The sequence below is a fragment of the Bos javanicus genome, chromosome 11, assembly GCF_032452875.1.
Source record: "Bos javanicus breed banteng chromosome 11, ARS-OSU_banteng_1.0, whole genome shotgun sequence".
NCBI lineage: Eukaryota > Metazoa > Chordata > Mammalia > Artiodactyla > Bovidae > Bos > Bos javanicus.
The window spans coordinates 65,121,043-65,146,112 of record NC_083878.1 but is presented as its reverse complement, the minus strand read 5'-3'; the positions used below and the strand labels follow the sequence as shown (position 1 = coordinate 65,146,112).

Here is a 25,070-nt window from a genome sequence, read left to right as displayed (position 1 = left end):
AAATTTCTCAAGATTATTTTTGATAGAAGGTACTTTTTAAAGGAAGGGGAACCCCTTACACTACACAATAAGGTTCTGGAAATTGAAAGATGTCTAATTCCTACAGTTTTCTAGCTCTGGAGAGCTTGCACGGTGCCAGGTTAGGAAACCCGATTTGAATGGATTTGACTAAAACTCATAAACGATTCCATCCCATGCAATGGGGAAAACAACTTAAGAAAGCCTCCTTGTAAGCTGCTACAGACCATCACATGTGACCCTACCTCCACCCAACTTCCTGCTTCTTCCAGGTCATTAGCCACTGATGACTGCTATGCCAAAGACAGCAGACGAGGCAGGGTGGGGGGAAGTAGATTTTTGGAGTCCCTTGCTGCTACTGCTGCTAAGTCACTTCAGTCGTGTCCAACTCTGTGCGACCCCGTAGACGGCAGCCCACCAGGCTTCCCCGTCCCTGGGATTCTCCAGGCAAAAACACTGGAGTGGATTGCCATTTCCTTCTCCAGTGCATGAAAGTGAAAAGTGAAAGTGAAGTCGCTCAGTCGTGTCCGACTCTTCAGCAACCCCATGGAATGCAGCCCACCAGGCTCCTCCATCCATGGGATTTTCCAGGCAAGAGTACTGGAGTGGGGTGCCATCGCCTTCTCCATTGGAGTCCCTTATTCTTGAATATATTAATATTTCCTTCCTACTCTTGGACCTCATTCTGAATTCCTCCAAGCAGCGTTGTTTAGATGTTTGGATTAGACTCCCATACTGCCAACAGCACATCTGTTTTCTCCCTCCACTAAAGAAATCAAGTGTAGGTTGGAAACAGCTCATTGACTATGTAAGAAGATAGGTCCCTGCAAACCAGAGCAGAGCCCAAACCATTAAGCCATTACATTTTGCATTCTCATGTTTTATAGCCCTCTTGTGGTGGGAGATTTTCAGACGTGTTTCTGACCTCTCAGGGATAAGTCACTGACACTTCGGCCCATGGAGTAAGCACACAAGGCTCTTTGTTCATTACATAGGCTGTGCCGCCTGACCTTGTGGTCTGGGCTCACGTAAGAAACAAATTAGATGGTGTGATTTGAGGGGTGCTGGGAAATTCTCTCCCTCCTTCTCTTTTTCCTACCCCCCAGCTGCCGCCTTACCAAATATTTAAAATATCTCCCCGACCACTGATGCCTGGTCACCAAGTCATCTTAAACTGTCAAGAGTGCAAGTAGTCCTCACACTGGAAAGGATGACCATTAACATAAATGCTACCTGATTAAATTTACAGGTTAGAGACTACTGATTATACCTCTTAAAGCTGTTAGGCTCTCATCCATTGCCACTTCTTTGATTCTTTCACAGTGCCCTGCATTTAGAAAGTGCTCAGTATTACTTGTTTACTTGACAAAAAAAGATGTGAAAAGAGTGCATGAAACACTGACTGGTGAGCTCTCACATAGTTTGCTAGACACACAGGGACTTACCTATTTCCTGACTGGATGAACACCCATTGTGATATTTGACCAACCTTGCCATAAGCTCTCTTCCAGTGAATTTCTAACCTGAACTTTCCTAGTGTTCACTACATCTTTCCTGTTCCTCTTAGACTTGTAAACACACATCTCCAAAGGTCTCTGGACCCACAGAGCAAAATAATCAGGAACCTATTTGAAAAATAAAGTTCATTCCAGCTCACTCAAGGAAAGACAGTAGAAGATAGTTGCAGGGACGGAAGACTAGAAATCAAGATTTGGAGAGCAATCTATGCTGTGTTGTTCTGAGGCCACCACTGATGGCCGTCATGCAATTTATTGTTCCAAAAGGACAATGAAAAGTGCTCAGAAGAACTAAGCTAAAGCAACAGGTCTACACGGAACCAACCAGAACACAATCTCACCCACAGGCTAGGCAAGTCAAACTCTTTGGGAACTTCCATTTCATTATCTATAATATTGAGAGTCAGACAAGATTAACAGCTTGTTTTCCTCAACTCTAAAGCATTTAGCTGAGATCCAATCTTCATTTCTATTCCTAGATTCTCAGCTATACTTTCAAATAGAAATACATACTTTGTCTTTTCACTTCTCTTCCATGTCTATTCAATGTACATTTCTGGCCATGCAAAATCCTCTTGGAGATTAATTTCAGGGGAGTCAGTTTTTCCAATGGTCTGTCTGTAGGTGGGGAGCGGTTTTCAGCATCGTCAGATATGTTGTTATTCAGAAAGCCAGTATTTCCATGAAGTCTTCCCTAAACATATTTTTCATTTAATTATAGCAGGAAAAGAGTGATGGAAACAGTGATGGCAAGACTGTTGCAGGATATTTATTCTTCACAGCTGAACCCAGTTCTATTCCCTTGGACTCTTGTTTTCTAGAACTGCTTTATTTCTGTTCATCACCATCCATCAGCCACAAGGATGCATTATACAATTTTATTCTGAAATAGCCAGTAGTTTATATATGGGCCTTCTTCCCAGACAACAAGAAAAACAATTTATTGCTTACACGTGTATTATTTCACTTGATCCTCACATTCACTCTGTGAAAATTAGATGTTTCAGAGAAAACAAGTACTTATATAAAGTGACATAGCTAGCAAGTAGTGGTCAGAACTGAATCCCAGTTCAATTTTGTTATGCCATGCTGTCTCTCAGGAAATCCTATGATGGATGAAGTAAAAATATTCATAACGCTTAGTAATTTTCTTTTATAAAATATTGAAATTATTTTTAAATATCAGAAATATGATAGTACGAAGGGCAAAAATATGGTCAAATATGGTCCAGGTGTGAAGTTCTTTTTAAGCAGCATTTAATGAGTTCTTCAGGTTTCCCTTGTGGCTCAGCTGGTAAAGAATCCACCTGCAATGTGGGAGACCTGGGTTCAATCCCTGGGTTGGGAATATTCCCTGGAAAAGAAAGAGACTACCCACTACAGTATTCAGGCCTAGAGAATTCCATGGACTCTATAGTCCATGCGGTCACAAAGAGTCAGACACAACTGAGCAACTTACAATTATACAATGGAGGTGAGAAATAGATTCAAGGGATTAGATCTGATAGACTCAGTGCCTGAAGAACTATGGATGGAGGTTCGTGACACTGTATAGGAGGCAGTGATCAAGACCATCCCCAAGAAAAAGAAATTCAAAAAGGCAAAATGGCTATCTGTGGAGGCTTTCCAAATAGCTGAGAAAAGAAGAGAAATGAAAAACAAAGGAGAAAAGGAAAGACATACCCATTTGAATACAGTGTTCCAAAGAATAGCAAAGAGAAATAAGAAAGCCTTCCTCAGCGATCAATGAAAAGAAATAGAAGAAAACAATAGAATGGGAAATACTAGAGATCTCTTCAAGAAAATTAGAGATACCAAGGGAATATTTCATGCAAAAATGGGCACAATAAAGGACTGAAATGCTATGGACCTAACAGAAGCAGAAGATATTAAGAAGAGGTGGCAAGAATACATGGAAAAACTGTACAAAAAGGATCTTCATGACCCAGATAACCATGACAATGTGATCACTCACCTAGAGCCAGACATCCTGGAATGCAAAGTCAAGCGGGCCTTAGGAAGCATCACTACGAACAAAGCGAGTAGAGGTGATGGAATTCCAGTTGAGCTATTTAAAATCCTAAAAGATGATGCTGTGAAAGTGCTGTACTCAATATGCCAGCAAATTTGGAAAACTCAGCCATGGTCACAGGACTGGAAAAGGTCAGTTTTCATTCCAGTCCCAAAGAAAGGCAATGCCAAAGAATGTTCAAACTACTGCACAATTGCACTCATCCCCCACACTAGCAAAGTAATGTTCAAAATTCTCCAAGCCAAGCTTCAACTGTACATGAACCATGAACTTCCAGATGTTCAAGCTCGATTTAGAAAAGGCAGAGGAACCAGAGATCAAAGTGCCAACATCTGTTGGATCATAAAATAAGCAAGAAAATTACAGAAATACATCTACATCTGCTTTATTGATTAGGCCAAATCCTTTGACTGTGTGGATCACAACAAACTGTGGGAAAATCTTCAAGAGATGGAATTACCAGACCACCTGACCTGCCTCCTGAGAAATCTGTATGCAAATCAAGAAGCAACAGTTAGAACTGGACATGGAACAACAGACTGGTTCCAATTTGGGAAAGGAGTACATCAAGGCTGTATATTGTCACCCTGCTTATTTATCTCATATGCAGTGTACATCATGCAAATTGCCAGGCTGGATGAAGCACAAGCTGGAATCAAGATTGCTGGGAGAAATATCAATAACCTCAGATATGCAGATACCACCACCTTTATGGCAGAAAGCGAAGTAGAACTAAAGAGGCTCTTGATGAAAGTGAAAGAGGAGAGTGAAAAAGCTGGCTTAAAACTCAACATTCAGAAAAATCATGGCATCTGGTCCCATGACTTCATGGCAAATAGATGGGGAAACAATGGAAACAGTGACAGACTTTATTTTCTTGGTCTCCAAAATTACTGCAGATAGTGACTGCAGCCATGAAATTAAAAGACACTTGCTCTTTGGAGGAAAAGCTATGACCAAACTAGACAGCATATTACAAAGCAGAGACATTAATTTGCCTACAAAGGTCCATCTAGTCAGAGCTATGGCTTTTCCAATAGTCATGTATGGATGTGACAGTTGGACTATAAAGCAAGTTGAGCGCTGAAGAATTGATGCCTTTGAACTGTGGTGTTGGAGAAGACTCTTGAGAGTTCCTTGGACAGCAAGGAGATCCAACCAGTTCATCCTCAAGGAAATCAGTCCTGAATATTGATTGGAAGGACTGATGCTGAAGCTGAAACTCCAATACGTGGGCCACCTGATGTGAAAAACTAACTCCTGGGAAAATACTCTAATGCTGGGAAAGATTGAAGTCAGGAGGAAAAGGGGATGACAGAGGATGAGATGGTTGGATGGCATCACTGGCTCGATGGACATGAGTTTGAGCAAGCTCTGGGAGTTTGTGATGGACAGAGAAGCCTAGCCTAGTCCATATCGTCCCAGCGAGTCAGACATAAATGAGTGACTGAACTGAACTAAACTAGTGAGTTCTTCAAGGTTGCTATCCTTAATCCCCAGTTTAAAAAAGTGAAAGTGTTAGTCAGATCTGACTCTCTGCGATCCCATGGACTGGGGCCTTCAGTCTCCCCTATCCAGGAAATTCTCCAGGCAAGAATCCTGGAGTGGGTTGCCATTCCCTTACTCCAGGGGATGTTTCAGACCCAGGGATCAAACCCTGGTCTCCCACATTGTAGACAGATTCTTTACCACCTGTGCCACCAGGGAAGCCCCAGTAAAAGGGATGCTATAAATATCTCGTAAGTATCTCTTTCTTGCAAGAGAATCTTGCAAGAGATTGGAGCCAACTCTTGCAGAGAATTCAATACTGTTGTATCCTAATTAAAAAAAAAAAAAAAACATTTCTCATTTAACTACATGTAAATGGACAGAATGGGAAATAGTATTCAATGTTACAATTGCAGATTTAAAAGGAATGAAAAGGATTTCAATCCTTGAACTTTTAAAAGCCATATAAAATACCTCATTTAAAAAATGGTGAACAATTCAAGGTCTTTTACATGCTCATTAAGAGAAAGAAAGTTAATGAGACTAAAGACTCCCTGGAAAACCCCACTGGGCTATTTGAAAGTATCTTCTTGTTCCTTGTTACGACTGCCAAGGAAACTGAGTTAACAATCTCCCCAGAAAGACTTGGGATTCATTTCAAAGTTTAGATGCTTTAAATAAGCATGCAGTATACTCTGATTGATGTTCAATGCTGAAGTATTTATAAATATTTATTTTAAATACACAGTTTTTTAGTTCACCCAGACAGGTGCTGGGATGTATCACTTGCCAATAAACCGTCAAAACTTTTCACAAGGAGTCATCAAATTGTGGCGATGATTTTAGAAAAGCACAGGTCATTGTGTGACATAAAACCCAATGCCAGGGAAAATTACCAACTCCACTGGCAGTAACTCATTAAAAAAAAGATTTAAAAAGAATTTTCAAATTTCTGCAGATGTCATTTGCCTTGCCAAGAAACGTAGTCACGTAAACCATTACTATGCCTGACTTAGCCTTAAAAGCCACTGGACCTAATAAACGATCAAGGTGTGGGAACCACAGTCTAAATTCTGGTTCTCCAAGCTGGATTATGAGACTATGACAGATTCAAGTAATCTTTGCCAAAGAACAGTGAAGCCACAAGAGATTGGAATCAGAGAGGAAACATGCCAATATGCTTTTGAAGAGTCACAACATAAAACAGGAAAGAGAATAATTGTTTAGAGTGCTGTTGGAGCATTAAATTCATTACATACTTCAAAGTAACCCCTCTCATAAGATGTGTTTAGTCTATGGACTGATTCTGATATTTGTTTTATACTTTTCTCAGCTTTAAGCAATAGGTTACCAGGATCAGAGACAAATATGCTCAAAGATCACAGGTTAGTTTCATGTTTATCAGTCAGCCAATGGTTACTACAGACTCAACAAAGACAAGGGGCTCCTGCTAGGAATCAGAGGATGTTTCCTCTGAATCACGTGATACAACAGCAACAACAACTGTGGTGTGACCTTAACCTTAAGAGTCCATCCTCCAGCTGGGGGAGTCAGGTTACCTACCAAGAGAACCCATAAGTAAAGATGATAAAAGGTAAGAGCCAGTGGAACTACAACATAACTGTTGGAGAAGTTCAGGTAAGGAGTAGGTCATTTTAGGAAGAAGTGATCAAGAAACCCTTAATATAAGAAGAAGGTTTGAAAGTGTTCTCTGAAGAATGTAAATAGAGAGATAAGGAAAATAAAATAAAGAAGTACGGAATATAGTGCTAATAAGGGAAACAGCTTAAGGTAAATGAGCAGATGTGAATAATGTGTGATTTGAGTGGAAAGTAGAGAAAGTAGTGAAAATTTGAGTAGAGAAGTTTGATAACAGAGACAAATAAGATGAGAATCTTTAATGCAGGTTAAATAGTTTGGATTTTACAGGCTTTAAAAGTTAGGGAAGATTTTTGAACTGGAAAATATATATGAGGCCTTCCCTAGTGGCTCAGATGGTAAAGAATCTGCCTGTAGTGCAGAAGACATGGGTTCAATCCCTGGGTCAGAAGATTCCCTGGAGAAGAGAATAGCAACCCACTCTGGTACTCTTGCCTGGAAAATTCCATGGACAGAGGAGCCTGGCTGGCTACAGTCCATGGGGATCACAAAAAGTCAAGCACTATATTTAATTACCATATGAGGTTCCAGCTGGATTTAAAATACAAAAGTTAGAGTTGAAGATACCAGGTAAGAGTTTATTCTGAGTCTTCGTTTGAGGTTAAAATTCAAAGAATCAAAATTATGGAACCCATAATCAAAATTATATCTGAATCACTATAGTAGTGGCTCCAGGACACAGAGAATTGAAAAACAAATCACTTTCCTTTGAGAATTAGGAAAAATTACCCTGGAATATCAAAAGAAAGAAAATATCTCTAGCTATGCCAGTAAATTCTTATACTCAAGTACAAGACATGAATTCTATGGAACAGGAGTGGAAAAGTCATATGAATAAAATAAAGTGAAAAGAGAGCACAATGGTAAAAAAAAAAATAAGGACAGAGTGAGGAAATTACAAATATTACAGTAGGAATAAAACATCTTGAAGGTGAAAAGACACAAGAATAAAGAAGAAAAAAGAAAATCTGTGAAATGGTGGACAAATTTAAGAACTTAACTCATTTTTAAGAAAAAAATGTAATATAAATAATAAAACTTCAACAATAGTATTGACTGGAAATTACAGATTATATGAACAGGAGCTAAAATCCAAAAACAGAGGAGACTTGAGACGAAATAAAAACTTGCATAATGCCCCCTTTTATATAGTAAGAGATTAAAAACTATAATTTTTGACTCTAAAATTAAAACAAAATAGATTAAAGAATAATTTTGAACAATTGAAAAGTAATCAATAGCTGAATTAAAACAAAATACTCTTCCTAATACACTAGAAATTAATATAGCAAAGAAAATATGGCTTATATCTTGAATTTCAGAAAATAATAAAATACAAGAAAGCATTATTAAAAGAATTATAGAAAGTGACAGAAGGACAAACATAGCAGTTTTAACAAGTATAAAAGTGTTAAATATTCCCTTTTTAAAAACATTCAGTTTGAAGAAAATAATTTAACTGCTCCAATTAACAGGAACATATCTAAAAAACATACAAATAAGTTAATAGTAAAAAGTTGAACAAAGCAGATTATATAAATAAAAGAAATGAAAGGGTTACAACAGTAACATCATATAAAATATCAAGGCAAAGAAACAGAAAGAGATACAGTTAATTAATGCCAATACAGGGTTACTAAATGCATTACTATGATTTGCCACATAGGTAATTTTATTATATCAAAATATGATATATAAAATATAAAACAAATATTCACAAATAAATTTTTAAAAGTCAATAGAAGAGAATTAAGACAATCTTCGATAAATCAAATAGCAAAACATAAATATAAAAAAGATATAATAATATAGATATTTGGTTTGATAACTATATCAGGCTTTGTGTCCACCAGTGAAAGAATAGAAATATACTTTGCTTTTGTTGTTATCCTTGTTTATGTTTAGTTTTGTTTTATTTTTACAATATCCCTGTAAAATTTACAAATTCAATCATTTAATTGGTTATATACATGCATAGACACGCATACACACACACACACACACACACACACCAATCTCAGCAGATATAGCACACAGAGAGGCACATTCTAAGGTGGAGATTATCATTTAGGAGGTTCAACATTTATGGGGGAGAAGGAAAGGAGCCAGGATTGGAAGAGAGAGTAACAGAACTGTGAGTTGGAGAACACAGACCAGTCTTTGAATTTGGCTCCCCAGGGAAGGGAGTATGGCATTGGGCAGGACAGCCTTTCAGTGGTGACCATCTCCAAGAATTGTGATGCTGTTGTGTTCAGCTTTTTTACAACCCGATGGACTGCGGTTCATCAGGCTCCTCTGTCCATGGGATTTCCCAGACAAGAGTACTGAAGTGAGTTGCCATTTCCTGCTCAAGGCAATCTTCCCCATCCAGGGATTGAACCTGCATCTCCTGCATTGGCATGCAGATTCTTTACCACTGAGCCATCAGGGAAGCCCAAGGATTGTGATAGCTGAAAGGCTATTTACCTGCCTCAGTCTCAGCAGGAATAAATGTATTTTTCCATTCCTAAAAGAGAGTCTGAAGTGTGCATCATAATGTCTATCATAGAAAGTTTAAAAAATTAGAAATAATAAAACAGAAATAGAAAAGGAACAAACAGGCTAAAAATAAAATATAAATTAACTCCTAAAACTAGAGTTTTAAAATCATGTTTCTAAATAAATTTGTTCAGAGAGAAAATCAAAATTGAAATTACTTCATATTAATTAATAATGAAAAGGAGTAGTGTACATATCAAAATATAAAAGATGACTAAAGATATCCAAAATAAGATACATTTTTGAAATATTCTGTTTAAGACATATACATCAAAATATTAAGAAATGAGTAAACAAACTGAAGACATGGAAGAAATATTTGTAGTGCATATGTTTGACAAAGGATTTGTATACATAATATATAAAGAGCTCCTACAACTTAATAGTAAAAAGACAAACAACTCAACTTAAAAATGGGCAAAATATTTCAATAAACATTTCACAAAAGATATACAAATGGCAAAAATGCACATAAAATGACTTAGTCATTTTAATGACTTGATATTAATGGCTTAATATCATTAGTCATCAAGAAAATGCAAGTTGAAATCACAATGACATACTGTCTCACAGAAAATTAGGATGGTAAAATTAAAACAATTGAAAATGTCAAATATTAATGAGGCTGTGGATCAAATGGAATTCACATACAATGCTGGCAGTAATGCAGAAGTTACAACCTCTGGAAAAGTGGTAGTTTCTGATAAAGTTAAACTCATTACTTGCTCTATGATTCCTCCAATTCTACTATTAGGTATTTATAGATTACTGTAGGAAAACTTGCAGAAGAATGTTTAAAGTAACTCTACTTATAAGGGCTTAGAACAGGAAAGAGCTAATATTTCATCAAGAAGAAACTAGATGAAAAAATTGGTGCATATTCATACAATGAACTATGACCTGGCAATGCAAAGTAATGAATCATGAATATATGTAACAACATGAATTTCAAATGTATGATTTAATTTATATGAACTACAAGAACGGGCAGGTGATGAAAATCAAAGCACACGCCACTGTGAGGTGGAGCAGTCTGGAAAGTCACATGACAAAACCTCCTGGGATGGTGGAAATGTTTTAGGTCTGGATTTGGGTGTGAGTTACATGAGTTTATGCATTTGAACTGCACATAAAAGATCAAATGCATTCCATTTGGTGCATTCCACTCTCTGCAGATCATTCAGAAAGAACAACAAAAAAATTGTTTTTCAAAACTTCAAGAATTTTATTTCTATGTTATTTAATTTCTCAGCATCAAAAATATGGAAATCCCTTTCATTTTCTAATGTCTTGTATCTCTGATTATAAAACCAGGTATCATGGATGAAACATACACACACAACCTCTACCAAACTGAATCTAATGTTATGCTAAAAGAATGATAAATTATGAGCAAATGACCTTTGTTTCTGGAAAATGTAAGTACGACAGCAAAATCAAAGTGTTAGAATACACTATTATCTGATAGGTGCCATAGAAGAACTTAATAATAGTTAAATTCATTCTTGACTTTAAATGATAGCTAGATAGGGTAATAAGGCAATTTATTAAATGTTAAAAAGAATATCATAGCACACACATACTCAATATCAGAATAATGTGAAATATTGGAATCATTTTATTAGATTCAAAAACAAGATAAGCCTAATATTCAAAAATTATTTCTATTCTTCAAGTTCTATTGTAATAAAACAAGAAATAAAAAAGAGTACAAGCTTTGCTGCTGCTGCTAAGTTGCTTCAGTCGTGTCCAACTCTGCGACCCCATAGGTACAAACTTTAAAAATGTGAAAATAAGGAACAACTATTAACTTTCTTGTATGTGTGGAAAGAATGGATTCCTTAATAATTTCATTGGTATAACTGCCTAACATTAAAAAAAATAAATTTCATAGCATATCACAAATAAATTAGAAATGTTGCATTTCAAATTAAATGCAAACAACCATAAAGCCACTAAAAATAATTACAGGTTAAAATACACATAATTTTACAGTGGTTGAAAACACTGTAAACTTGAACTTATGGCAAAAGTCTTAAAAAGAAAACAAACAAAATTTGAGCAAATCTCTTTTAAAAAGTCAAAATTCTCTAAAGGATTTTTTTATCACAAAAATATGAAAAGCATTTGTTTGTAATTGCTGCAATTATAAGCAAAAGATAATATGAAAAATAGGCAAATGACATGATAGAAAGATGAAAAATAAAAGATAGAAGTAGCTAGAATTTCTTGCTTAATTTCTAGCCAGTAAATTTCATTAATTAACTGTTTTAACCACACAAATCAAATTGATAACATTTAAAATAAAAATTACCATATCAATAATCAGCAATACATTGAAAATGACCTAAATGAATAGAAATTATGTAATTGGCTAAACAAGTTATGTTATGACTGTGTCACGAAAAACTATGCTTCAATTATAATTATATGTTGCATAAGAAAGCATCAGTGAAAATACAGAGAATTATTGTGTCATGAATAAAATGTTACCTAATACCTTTGTAATTTGACATCATTATTTTGAAAAATAAATATTCATTTTCAAAAAGACTAAAGCATATACACCAAATGTTAAAAACATTTTTCCTCTGAGTAATAGAAATAAGAATGAATAATATATACATCTTGGTGGGTTGGTTTTTTTTTTTGGCTGTACTATTTAATTTTGTCTACATCAAAGAAGAAAAGGGTTTTTTGCAGAAAAAAATACCCAAACAAATGATAAAAATCTGTACCATAAAATTTTAAAGCTAAACATAACCCTGATTAATAAAGGTAAATTTTCTGTTATTCTTCAGCTGAAAAAGACAAAGATGCATTTTCTAATCTTAATATACTGTTTAAAGAAGTAAAAGAAAGAAGGAAAAAGTAAAATAAGGAACATCTGCCTAAGTTCTGACAGTAAGATAGATTAATTTTTTTATTTCAGAGTTTTATGGGTTTTTAATAGCAAAAGTCACAGTGATAGAAAGTATCCAAACTTAATTACTGCTATTGACACTTTGGGAGAAAATAGGAAGATAGTTATCCAGAGCTAGATCCTATAGAACCACATATTTCCCTCATACAAGAAGCAACAGCCATACATTGTAGGTTATTTTTAAAACAAGCTAGGCTTCATCAACTGGTGTGAGTGACAGTTACATAGACTATAGAAATTTAACATGACCACTAATGTTTTCCAAAAACATTTACGTCTGAATCCAACATGAACTATCAGCATGGATACCTGTGCTGGATCCAATTTTCTGTTGGCCCTGGGAAGTAGAAAAATATTCTCCCAAGTATCAGCGGTGTTTGCAAGGTAGTAAGCACAGAAAATAGGAAATAATTTAAAGTGCTTCTAAATGGTACTTGGGAAATGTATTTTAAAATAAATCCTTTCTGACTCTTCATTATATTGCTCAAATGAGAGGCCCAAAAATTATGGCTTAACACCCGTTTTACATTCAAGGTCAGATAGGCAACAATCAGGCGATGATATTTTATTCTCCTACACATATGAAATTCTGTTTGAACTCATCAAAGTGAATTTATAGATGTGCTAAACTATCCAATGAGAAGATCGGGTGGAAGTGGGAAGTTCCCTACTTGGTTTTCTAATGCAAGTAAATTACTTAGCCAGGCATGATTTCACTTGATATAGAGGGAAAAGTTAATAATTTTTGTCCCAACCTTGACCAAAACACAGGCCTGAATTTTTCAGGACAACAAATTTTAAAACCTTGGCAGTGATCATTCAGGGATATTTCTGAATAGGATACATTCCCATGAAGCCTTTATCCTTTTGCCAGCATCTCTGCAACTACTAGGAACTTGGGAGAATGAAAACAAAATATCTGAGTGTAGACTGAACCAGAGTTGGATATTTATCCCCTGCAATTTAATCTGAAGAGATGGTCTTCTAGCATTTAGGGTTTGGCTGATTCCCACAAAACCCAGCAATATTTAGAACTAAAATGGCCCTCTGTCCTTAGTTCACCTCCCAATATCAGACTTATGTGGGTGCAAGTGAATCTCATGATGTCAAATTCCATTTTGACATCCCTTCCATTCCAGCGGATTTCAAAATGGAATTTAACATCTCCTTTGTGGTTGCAATCGTGTTGTATTTTTAATTAGAGGGTTTCTTCTTAATATTTTAGAGGTATAAAGTTATAGAGTCCAAAAATATTCCTCTCTGGGCATAGAGCAGAGGCTCTGAGAAGGAGAAGGACACAGTCTTACAAATGAATAGTCAGCTGAAGAAAATGTTTCGTTAATCCTTAATAGCAAAACAATAGAGGAAAGATTTGAGGATACCCCATATAATTAATAGAGTAGAACTAAGCATACCACACACGCTTCTAAGAAGATCACAGAATGTACTGTGGATAAAAAGCAATACAATGGTTAATCACTTCAGAGAAATCATGCAGAAAGTACTACATGTACCGCATCCAAGATAATGACCAAACCTCTTCAAAAATCATCCCATCTGGTAAATCTCTTCCAAAGCTCCAATTGCACCAGACCATCCTTTATCCATCCTTGACCCTTCAGGCACAGAGAGCTAATTTTACTTCCACTGCTTCAGCAATGAAAGCAACATGCAAATAAGCAACAACAAAATCCTCTTGATCATCGTAAAGACTCAAGAATGTTTGTAAGCTTAAGAATGAAGAGGGGAAAGGTTGGCAAACTACCAACGTGGATTTTCAAAGGGGCTGAAATGAGACAATGGCGTTTGGGTCACACTAAGAACACACACACACTGACCTCACACACGAGGAAGGTGATCCAAACTCAAATCAGAACCAGGCGTTTCAGAACACTCTCAGGAGCGATACATGATCTTCTGGAATAATGGAACTAAGAGCAAATGAGTCATAATCATGTTAAATATTTATGGTTTTAAGAAACAGTCTTTTCCATCTGAATTATTGGTAAACCAACCATCCAACTCTAAGAGAGATTTTACATCTCTGTCGTAATTCTTGAAATCACCATTGCTATCCAGGGTTACCCAAACTCATAGGATTGAGCTGTATGATTTTAATTGAATTTGCAAAGTGGCGTATTAAGAGCAGATCTAACCAAAGAGACAAGGAAGCAAGAGGGTGAGGCTTAAAAGAATATTAACAGCTAGTGTTTTGTGGTTTCTCTTCAAATATCAAAGGAGATTAAATTGGAGTGAGGGAAATATTGGCCAATAAATTTCCAGAGGGAAAAGAAACTACCTCTATCTTCAACCTGTGAGTATGAGGGTGAGGAAGGACTTCAGATAAGTGTTGTTTATAATGTTTCTCTTAAGTTTCAATTCAGCAGAATGAATTTGGTGACACCCCCAGGAGTTCTGTAGCAAGGTTAAATTTTGCACCCAGGATATTTTATGTTTACAGCATGCACTTAGAACTGAATTTTATTAAAATATGCATAAAAAATTCAGAGGAAAATGCCAATAGATTCTTAATCTTGGAGGGCTAAGGGTACACCACTGTCTACTTCAAAATATAGACAGTTGAAAATGCTAAACAAAAGGTTACAGGTCAATTTTACTTCCTTTTTCTTGTAGCTCTTAAACAAGTTACACACATAAGTGATACTATCTGCATAAGATTTTGCATTTAGTTGCAATGTCAGATTTGTTTATAAAAATCATATTTTTAACCACTGGCCCCTGGGGCTCTGTTTTGGGCAGTTACAAGTTCCAGCCAGTTCAATTCTGATTTTTAAAAAGATAGTTCTTGTTTCCATGAACTTCCAATGGAGACATTTCAGGCCTTGGCTCAAAACTTTTAGTTTATACTTTCTGTGGCCTTACAAACTTACAATTAAGTTTATTTACTTAGCACAGAAAGCGCACTTCTGTTTGCCATGACTGGCGGGTGACCACTGCCAGGCTTGGGGAGATCTGTGGAGTTTTTATTCCTTTTCTTTCTCTCTCTCTTTCCTTCCTCTGCTCCGCCCCAGGTCTGGGCAGCACTACTGTGAAATTTTCTTCCTAGTGCTTTTGAGTGTATTTACCACATATTTTGTTCCTATTCAGAACTTTTAACTCCATTCATAAAATTAGTGGTCCCACAGTAGTTAATAAGGGGCAGAAATCTTTATAGTCTTTTCCACTGTGGTTGAAATCGTGGCTTCTGTAATTTATGCCCAAGCATAACAAACTCATAAGCAGTTGTGGAAAACAAGACCTTCCATTCCTGGATTTGCTGCCACTTCAAGGAAAACACAGAGATGTTGCTGAATATTTATGAGAAATAAGTCCTTGTACTTGCTTTGCAGTCCACTCTAACATGGCAACACTGTGGAGTTTTTGCTTTGGTCTTAACCACAGAACTTAAATTAACATTTTTCTCCATCCATTCCCTACCCCCCACCCCCTCCTCTTTTTAGCTTAAGAGCACCAGAGCATAAAGTAAACGTGATCATTATGAGGTTCTAGAAATATATTGTAGCTGGGCTTCCCAGATAAGATGTTCATTAAAGGGCTAGCCTTTTATGTTATGAACACTATGTGGATTTCTATAATAAGTCTTAAAATGTCAATATGGGTTGGGGGCCAAACGGTCATGCCTCTCACAGCTAATTACTCATACTCAGTCCAGGAAGTACTGTTGTTTGCAATGTGTCTTAAGCTAGTATAAACTTGATTCTTTGATATTAAAGAAATTATCCAGGGCAAAATATGTGTGTGATGCAGCTCCACAGGGTAAGTGTTCAGCTTGCATTGACTCAGGGAAATGGGAAGAATGGAGACCTTTCTCTGGGCCCCTGTCTATGCACCTCTCCTGAAGCCTATCCAGAGAACTCTAGAATATTACCTGAGTTGCTACTATTTACAAGGCAATCCCTGAGTAAAAAGAAATGTCATTTTTTTAATATGGCAATTTCTACAACCTCTGGAACTGACTTGAGAGGTGGCGCTAAATGCACAAGGCACCATCTGTGATCACTCATTTCATAACGCGGTATTAGGCCTCACAGCTGTGTCATGGAAGCACAGCAGTGGGGAGGCCAACAGGAGTTTATCCAAGTCTATCAGTGCCTCCTGGAAGCCTCCCGAAGTGTAGACAGTTGTCCATCATCTTACAAAAGACCAGTGTCAACATGATCAACCTCATCACCAATTTCAACCCCAGCATAAAAGACTATTTACAAATGTCTGCTTATCAATAGTACTAGGATAGCCCTCTTATTTAAAATATAAATAAATAAAATATATGAGATGTCACCATTGTCCATTAGAAAAGCCCAATCTAAGACACTGTAGTGGATAACCATATATTTTTTTTAACTTCATGCCCATTTCTTCTTCTTGGTAGTTCTTAGGTATTCTCTGGAAGAAACTATTTCTTTTCCATGGAGAGTAGTTTGAGCAGGATGGTAAAGCAACATTCTGCTAGAGAGATGAAGAAGTCCTTGGATATTTTTTCCTCTTTCATTCTCTCAGGTCTTAATAATGATCACGTCACACAACAATCCCCATGAGTATAAGCTAAAATTTTTGGAGACATTTTCATTTCCTGATATCTCATCTCCCATAGCCATCAGACTCTGTCAATCAGTCTGTAAATATTTCTTGAATCTCCTTTTTATCCCCATCTCTCCTGCTACCAGAGTTAGGGCCCTTGACATGGGTCCCCTTCATTAATGGGATGGTCCTCTCAATAGTATGCCTGCCTCCCATCTCTCTGCACTCCAACTCTTTGCAGTAATAGAAGTAACTCTTTAGTACATGATGCCTTATTATGGACCAGCTTAAAAGTGCTGCTGCTGCTAAGTCGCTTCAGTCGTGTCTGACTCTGTGCGACCCCATAGACGGCAGCCCACCAGGCTCCCCCGTCCCTGGGATCCTCCAGGCAAGAACACTGGAGTGGGTTGCCATTTCCTTCTCCAGTGCATGAAAGTGAAAAGTGAAAGTGAAGTCGCTCAGTCGTGTCCGACTCTTGGTGACCCCATGGACTGCAGCCTACCAGGCTTCTCTGTCCATGGGATTTTCCAGGCAAGAAGAGTACTGGAGTGGGTTGCCATTGCCTTCTCCTTAAAAGTGCTAAGCACTTTTAAAAATCTAATCTTCATAACTCTCCTGAAGTAGATACTTCTTTTCTCATTTTATAAACAAGAAAACCAAGGCTAAGAGATATTAAAAACTTAGCTATGATCACACAAGTACTACCTATTCTAGCCAAGATTTAAATTCACCTCTGCATGTTCCAAATTCTTTGTTTTAAAGGACATATAAATAGTCACTTTTTACAAATGTCATCACTTATTCCTCTGTTCACAATTCTGTGTGTGTGTGTGAGTGTGAGCTCAGTTGGGTCTAACTCTTTGTGACCCCAGAGACTGTAGTCCACCAGGCTCCTCTGTTCGTGGAATTTTCCAGGCAGGAATACTAGAGTCAGTTGCCATTTCCTATTCCAGGAGATTTTCCCAACCTAGCGATTGAACCTGCATTTCTTGCATCTCCTGTATTGGCAGGTGGATTCTTAACCACTGCACCGCTTCGGAAGCCCCACTCACAATTCTAGTGGTTCGTAATGCATTGCCTGTACACTAAAGTCACAAACAGTTGAGGCTTTCCAGAGTCTGCCATTATTTAGGTTTTCCAACCACCCTTCTTGCTAATCGCCATGGTCACCTGAGACACAGACTTCCAGCCCTCCTGAACTGCTTGGTGTCCTTCAAACAAGTTACATTCTGTCCGCCTAGCCAGCCCTTTGTAGCCACAGCTCCTTCAGTCAGCAGTGCTTGTTCTGTTTTCTTCCATCTGAAAAATTCTCATCTTCAAGATGCATTTAGGATGTGATCTCTCTCTGGGATCCTCCTTGGACCGTCCGGCCAAGTTCATTTCTACCTCCCTGAGGTATTCATCACCCTTTGACATTCTCCTCCTGATTCTTCCTCTGAGCACTGTACTCTGAACACCTATGGGCATGTCTGTTTCTTTGTTAGGTTGTGGTTTCTTCAAACATGTGGGCTTCACTGGTTTCCCTATGCTTCCTGCTTCTACTCTGTCGCACCTTATTCTCCGCATATGTCAAGTCATATCATTCCTCTATTCAAAAAGCTCCAACAATTGCCCATTATACTAGAATAAAACCAGAAACACTCAACAAGTGCATGAAGCCTGATGTCACCTGAACTTACCCTCACCTTCCATGCCTCGCCTTCTCCAGTTTCAGCCACATGGCCTGCAACTATTTCTTGAAGAGGCCAAGGACATGCCTACTCAGAACTCTGACACTGACCACTCTCTCTGCCTCAGAGGCTCTTTGCCCAGAGGTCTACCTGGACATTCTTCTCACTCTTCAGACCTCGGGCAAATGCCAGCTCTTCAGAAAAACCTTCCCAGATCAGCCACATCAAATATAGAGAATCACAGCCACCACCCAACCCCTCAGTTCAGTTCAGTCACTCAGTTGTGTCCGACTCTTTGTGACCCCATGGACTCCAGCACACCAGGTATCCCTGTCCATCACCAACTCCTGGAGTTTACTCAAACTCATGTCCATTGAGTCGGTGATGCCATCCAACCATCTCATCCTCTGTTGTCCCCTTCTCCTGCTTCTTTCAATCTTTCCCAGCATCAGGGTCTTTTCAAATGAGTCAGTTCTTCTCTGCAGGTGGCCAAAGTATTGGAGTTTCAGCTTCAGCATCAGTCCTTCCAATGAATATTCAGAACTGATTTCCTTGAGGATGGACTGGTTGGGTCTCCCTGCAGTCCAAGGGACTTTCAAGAGTCTTATCCAACACCACAGTTCGAAAGCACCAATTCTACGGTGCTCAGCTTTCTTTATAGTCCAACTCTCACATCCATACATGACTACTGGGAAAGCCATAGCTTTGACCAGACGGATCTTTGTTGGCAAAGTAATGGCTCTGCTTTTTAATAAACTGTCTAGGTTGGTCATAACTTTTCTTCCAAGGAGTAAGCGTCTTTTAATTTCATGGCTGCAGTCAACATCTGCAGTGATTTGGGGGCCCAAAAAAATAAAGTCTGACACTGTTTCCACTGTTTCTCCATCTATTTGCTATGAAGTGATGGGACCAGATGCCATGATCTTCGTTTTCTGAATGTTGAGCTTTAAGCCAACTTTTTCACTCTCCTCTTTCACTTTCATCAAGAGGCTTTTTAGTTCTTCTTCACCTTCTGCCATAAGGGTGGTGTCATCTGCATATCTGAGGTTATTGATATTTCTCCCGGCAATCCTGATTCCATCTTGTGCTTTATCCAGTCCAGCATTTCTCATGATGTACTCTGCATATAAGTTAAATAAGCAAGGTGACAATATACAGCCTTGACATACTCTTAGCACTGACCATTATCTATCATTCTGCAACACATTCAGGTGTATATCTCTCTGCTGTGTCCACTGAAGTGTAAGCTTCATGAAGTCAGGCCTGTGTCTGCTTTCTTCAGTGCTAACCCCCACAGCCTATGCCAACTGCTACTAAGTAAGCACAGATGAATTAAGCGAGCCTCTTCTCAACTTTCTAGTGTTTACGTTACCCATCACACTGAAGTGGCTCAAAACATACTTAGTATACAGGAGTGGGTGGTGGTGCAAAGTACAAAGAATTGCAATAGAATGTCTCCTTACAAACTTGATATGTCAAAGCTTCTTAATCCAAAGGGACATTTCAGAAGCAAAGAAATGATAAGAGGATGCTGACTTGACAGACAGTTGAGACAGAAGAGAAGGCAAAGAGAATTACAAAATAGAACTCATGGAATTTTTCAGAGATGTCATATTTCAACATCTTGTGATCCACCCTGTCACAAATGTCTTCTTTATATCTAAGTTCTTCCTGGCGTCATCTCCAGATGGAAAGCAACTTCTCCTTGTTAGCCCATGAACCCCTTCACAGACTGGAATGTTCTAAATCAGGAATTCCTAATCCTTTCCTCTCTAAGTGAAACAAAGCTGGTGTTCTCATCTGGGACCATGTCCCAGAAGTGCATTTAAGTCAATTGCAGCCTAACCTTTGAGCTACCATTAATTCTTCTTGACCTTTAAGAAGCCAGGTGTCATGAGAAAATACCTCTTTTACTGTCTGCCATGATTTTCATGATGTATTAGGAGACTCTAAGATCCCATCCCAACTTTATTCTTTCCTATTTTCTAAATGTCCTGATGTGAGTTTGGTATAATATATTAATCCTTCATCTGTAAATGACTCCAGTTTTCTCTTTAGCAACAATGCTACTAACTTGATATTTACTTTTTATAAATATAAAATATATTCTATATATTTCAGTTCTCAATTCTCTCTCATGCACACGCGCCATTGATAATTAGAATCTGAATGATTTGTCACTATATCAGAAAGTCTAAAAAGATTGGGAGAGAGATTAAGTTTTGAAGGAAAGGGGATGGATTTTTGTTTTGAACATTTAGATTTCAAGATGGTTTTGGAAAGTTAAATTCAACTTCTCCAGAAGCAGATAAATGTTGGTGCCTAGAGCTCTAGTCATACTCCCTGCCATTTCCAATTCACCCCAAACAACAATAAGAGACAATTCTTGCTCCAACATACCTTGGTGATCTCTCTTCCACTACTAAATGAAAAAGAAAATTCCCCATAATTCCAAAGATAAACCAATCATACCCAAACCTAGGTACTCTTGTGTTCTGGTATCGTCCTTAAATTTTTTATATATGCAAGGGCCAACATAGTTCCAATCATTTAGTAGTCACTCAATAAGTATTATAAAAGTCAGTCTTTAATTCTAAGACTGAGACTTTTATCATGTTGAGGATGGGAAACCCTAGCACTTAGCATTCAAGTCTCATATGTTAACACATCATTTCCAAGTCTTGAGTTTTTGTCCCCACAGACTGTCGCTCCCAGGTTACACAGCTTGCTCCAGCTGCCTCAGCCTGACCTCGGATGCTCTCCTGGCTCCTCTCCTCAGTCTCATCCTCTCCTCAGAATCCAAGTCCCAGCCCTTCCAAGGGACAGCTCTGAGCGACCCCACTGTCTCTGATCTCAATGGGCTCTAAAAGTCTGGCCACGGCTTCAACATTTCAGTATATGCCCTCACCCACCTTTTGCTCTTTCATGTGATCTAGTCATCCCTCTTTGACTCGAGTGCTAATTCCTACAAAACAGCAAACCAGCCTCTAATTTATTTTGAGCTTTAACCTCTTTTTTCATAGAACTCCAGGAGTACTGGTTGTTGAAATGAGCCATCAAAGTCCCCAATAGAGCCATGTGTATTTGAGAGGACAGAGCACTTATGTTCTGATGGAATTATCCCAATAAGCTCTTGTTCTAAATGAGTTGCCACAAGTGACTCCCTAGACTAGACCACAAGGAATAGGTGGTAGACTGGCTGGAGGAGCGCCCTCTTGCATCAGCAACTTGGTGGGGAAGGTTCTCCAGTCCATTCCAACCTGGACTGAGAGATGGCTTCAGCAGTACCTGGAAAACTGGCCATAAGGGAGGTGTCAGCCAACACCCTTGGTGGGTGATTCTGGGCTGCCTCACTTTCAGCTGAGTCCCAGGAGATTGCAGAATGAACTCAGAAAGGAGGGGCCCCATGGAAGAAGTGTTCCAACACATGCCACATCCTCAGAATCTATTTCAAGACTGGCTGCTCACCCATTGCCCTGCCCAAGCTCACTCCATGCCCATCTGTCTAGGAGCTTCCTTATTCCTCTCAATTCAATCTGAAAGAAAGGCTCCAGGTCATTTTGACAAATGGGAGAATCTTTCTCCTTCATTTTACCTACCTCTCCTCATTAGAATGCTTTTTACCTCTTTCTCTCCCCTCCCCTTCCCCTCTCTTACCTTCTTTCTCCTCTCCCCTTCTCTCTTCTCTTCTCTCTTTCCTAATCATTTCTGTGTTCAAACTCAGCCTTCTCTCTAGCTCACCTTCAGCACAATGACATTTTCTTCCCAATGGCATTGACAAGACTTGTGTTTGTCTTTCCCACCTGTTTGTCAAGTTTTCCAAATTGGACTGAACTCTCTCCTTCTATTTGCTTTTACAACATCACAAGGCATGCAGGGTGAGGTGAATGACTTGGCAGCATCCCTTATAACTCAGGGAAAAAATCAGCACAGGGCTAGCTCCAGCCAGCTGCTCTCTGGACTGACCTCATTCACCTTGAAATCAGGGCGCTGGAAGCAGGAAGGGGAGAGGCAAGCCATGTGCATGGCTGTGTCACTACATACTCTGCTAGAACGTGTCTGCGTGTAGTGGAAGTGAGGAAAGATCTTTGCACAGAGAGGAGAAAGCTACAGTAGTGGAGTGAGAGGCAGACCCACCTTTGTGGCTGTGACAACAATCAGGAGAAATATTCCGCTCAAAAAATTTCTCCTGTACCTGCACTGGAGGATGGCTAATTCTATCCTACAGCATGAGTTGCCTCATTTTTGCTGATTTATAATGTTAGGTACATAGGCATGCAATTAAGATTTTCCTGGAATCACCCCCACTTAACCCAATGACAATGGGGAGCAGGATTTCCCCATCTTAACAGCTAGTTCAGAGCCCAAGTGGCAGTCCACTAGCAGCCAACGCTAGAAGAAGCTGAGTGGCAGTTCTAATTGACCATTTCTACCCAGGATCCTCTTAGGAACATACAATATGAGCTGTCACAATCTCCTGCCAATCACAAGAAATCTGACCCAGAGAAAGCCCCATCTCAGAGCGAGGGCTGTTTATACATCCAATGAATTCAGTTTCCATTGCGTGATCTTATTTTTAGGCCATGGCAGAGAAAAGCCTGCCTAATCATATCATAAAATCATGAACTTAGTAGATTATAGATGATAACTTCAAATCTAAATCTGTCCTCCGGCTGCCTAAACAGGCGGCCACTTAACGTTTGACCTCATCAACTCTTAGAGCTCTAAGTCTGTTGTTGGGGGTTGCTCGGGAGCTTTCGCAGAGTTGCAGCTTACCAAATACTCAGGAGGCATTGCTGTTTTATGACACAGAAAAAAGAAAGACAAATCTGCATTTTGATGCACAGTGAATAGAACTTCTAAACAAGCTGTTTTCCTGAAATGCAAGGGATGAAGGCAACACAGGAAATTTATACAGACACATTCCATGCCACATTTGCCCGTTTTTCTCTCAGTCAAGGAGAGATTTTTTTCACTCTGACACCATTTCAACAACACACATGTCATAAGCAATGGGGGCTGGAAGGAAAGAAGCCCGCAAAGGCAAACTAACTAGCAGCTCATTGGTGGCACATATGCGTGCTCAGCTCTGGTGGAATGATCTGGCTGTAATAAGGCTAGACACATGAATTTCTAAACATCTCTACAAGTGGTTAGTTAGCAAGGTGGCCACACAGTCACAGATGCACTGACAGGGGAACTACAGGAGAAAACATAGTATTTCCGTTTGCAGCTGTCATCTCCACTCCACTGGGGGGACACAGCCAGTGTCTTCTCTCCCCAAGTTAACAGGAGGCTGTGGAAAAGATAACAGAGCTTCAGATTCCCCACCCACTCAGCAGGAGGAAAAGGGGGGTGATGAGACCAAGAAACTGCTTCCGAATTCTCCATCTGTGGACGGACACACACAGCTGTGCCTCCATTTTTCAGGCTTACATCGTTCAGCTTGTTTCTGAGCATTGATGAATTCTGCAAGGAAAATAACAATGGCAGCATAAGTTACTGTTTCCAAACACACACAGCCCCTTCCCCGCAGGAAAATCATAGTTCAGTCCCTTATGGACAGGGCTTAGCCATGCAACCAACTCTAACCAGTGAAAACTGTGGAAAGTGACTGATATGCAGAAGTTTTAGGGCCAGTATATAATGCCCAGGCTCTCTTTTTCCTTCTGCTTAATGACCAGCAGTGCTCCAAAGAGGAATTGCTCTATTAGTCTGGGTCCTAGAATGAAGACAGCACAAAGTAGTATTAACATGGACCCGAGATGAGTATGAGCAGAAAAGGACTTTTATCATTGGGAACCACTGAAATTTGGGTGTCATTTGTTACTGAAGCATCGAAGAGCCTAGCCAATTCTGAGTCAATTTAAGAAAGCTAATGGACCACCTATAATAGATAGAAGGGTGGGTGACATCCTTGCTTGTGAATGTCACACATTTCCTTCCTCTTGTCATGATCTCGTTCTTATCTCTAGTCAGTCAGTGTCTGGTTTAGCTCTATCCTTGGTTTATTCACCTGATCTTCCTCAAGTGCGGTTTCAGGCTGGGCAGCTCTCTTGGGCCTCAGGAGTGAACACATTTTAGGCTGATGCTACGACTAATTCAACTGGAAGAAGCAACTGTGGATCTGACTATCATAGCATGTAATTATCGTCTTTGAACATTGGCTTATTATCTTTGCAATGGACACATTTATCCAGTTTTACACAAAAGTATGGCTCAGTAGTAAAGAATCCTCCTGCCAGTGCAGAGGCTGCAGGAGACACAGATTCAATCCCTGGGTCAGGAAGATCTCCTGGAGAAGGGAATGGCAACCCACTCCAGGATTCTTGCCTGGAGAATCCCATGGACAGTGGAGCCTGGCGGTCTGCAGTCCCTGGGGTCACAAAGAGTCAGACACGACTGACCATGCACGCACATGTGAAAGTATACAGATGTTATCTCTTAATATTAGAATGATGTGGTCAGACAGCTACATGACAAAAATGACCTATCATAATATAACATAATCATTTTAGAGACTATATACAAAAAAAATGTTAATATTAAAATGGGAATCAGGAACATTCTAAGAATCAGAGTAAATGGTGGGTTTCTAGGCATAAAATCTACTGCATCGTAAGGTACTTTTATCTTATTTAATCCAATTACTATACATCAATTACCTTCTATGGGCACACCATTAT

The 25,070-nt window shown here is 38.8% G+C and overlaps 1 long non-coding RNA gene across 1 annotated transcript in view; it reads right to left on the bottom strand.

Moving 5' to 3' along the window:
- LOC133257225 (uncharacterized) overlaps positions 1 to 22,171 on the bottom strand; it is a 51,016-nt gene extending 28,845 nt beyond the window's left edge. The window contains exon 1 of the long non-coding RNA XR_009739461.1: positions 22,042 to 22,171. This is a non-coding gene — a long non-coding RNA (uncharacterized LOC133257225). The remainder of the gene's footprint in view (positions 1 to 22,041) is intronic.
- Positions 22,172 to 25,070: the final 2,899 nt, after the last annotated feature.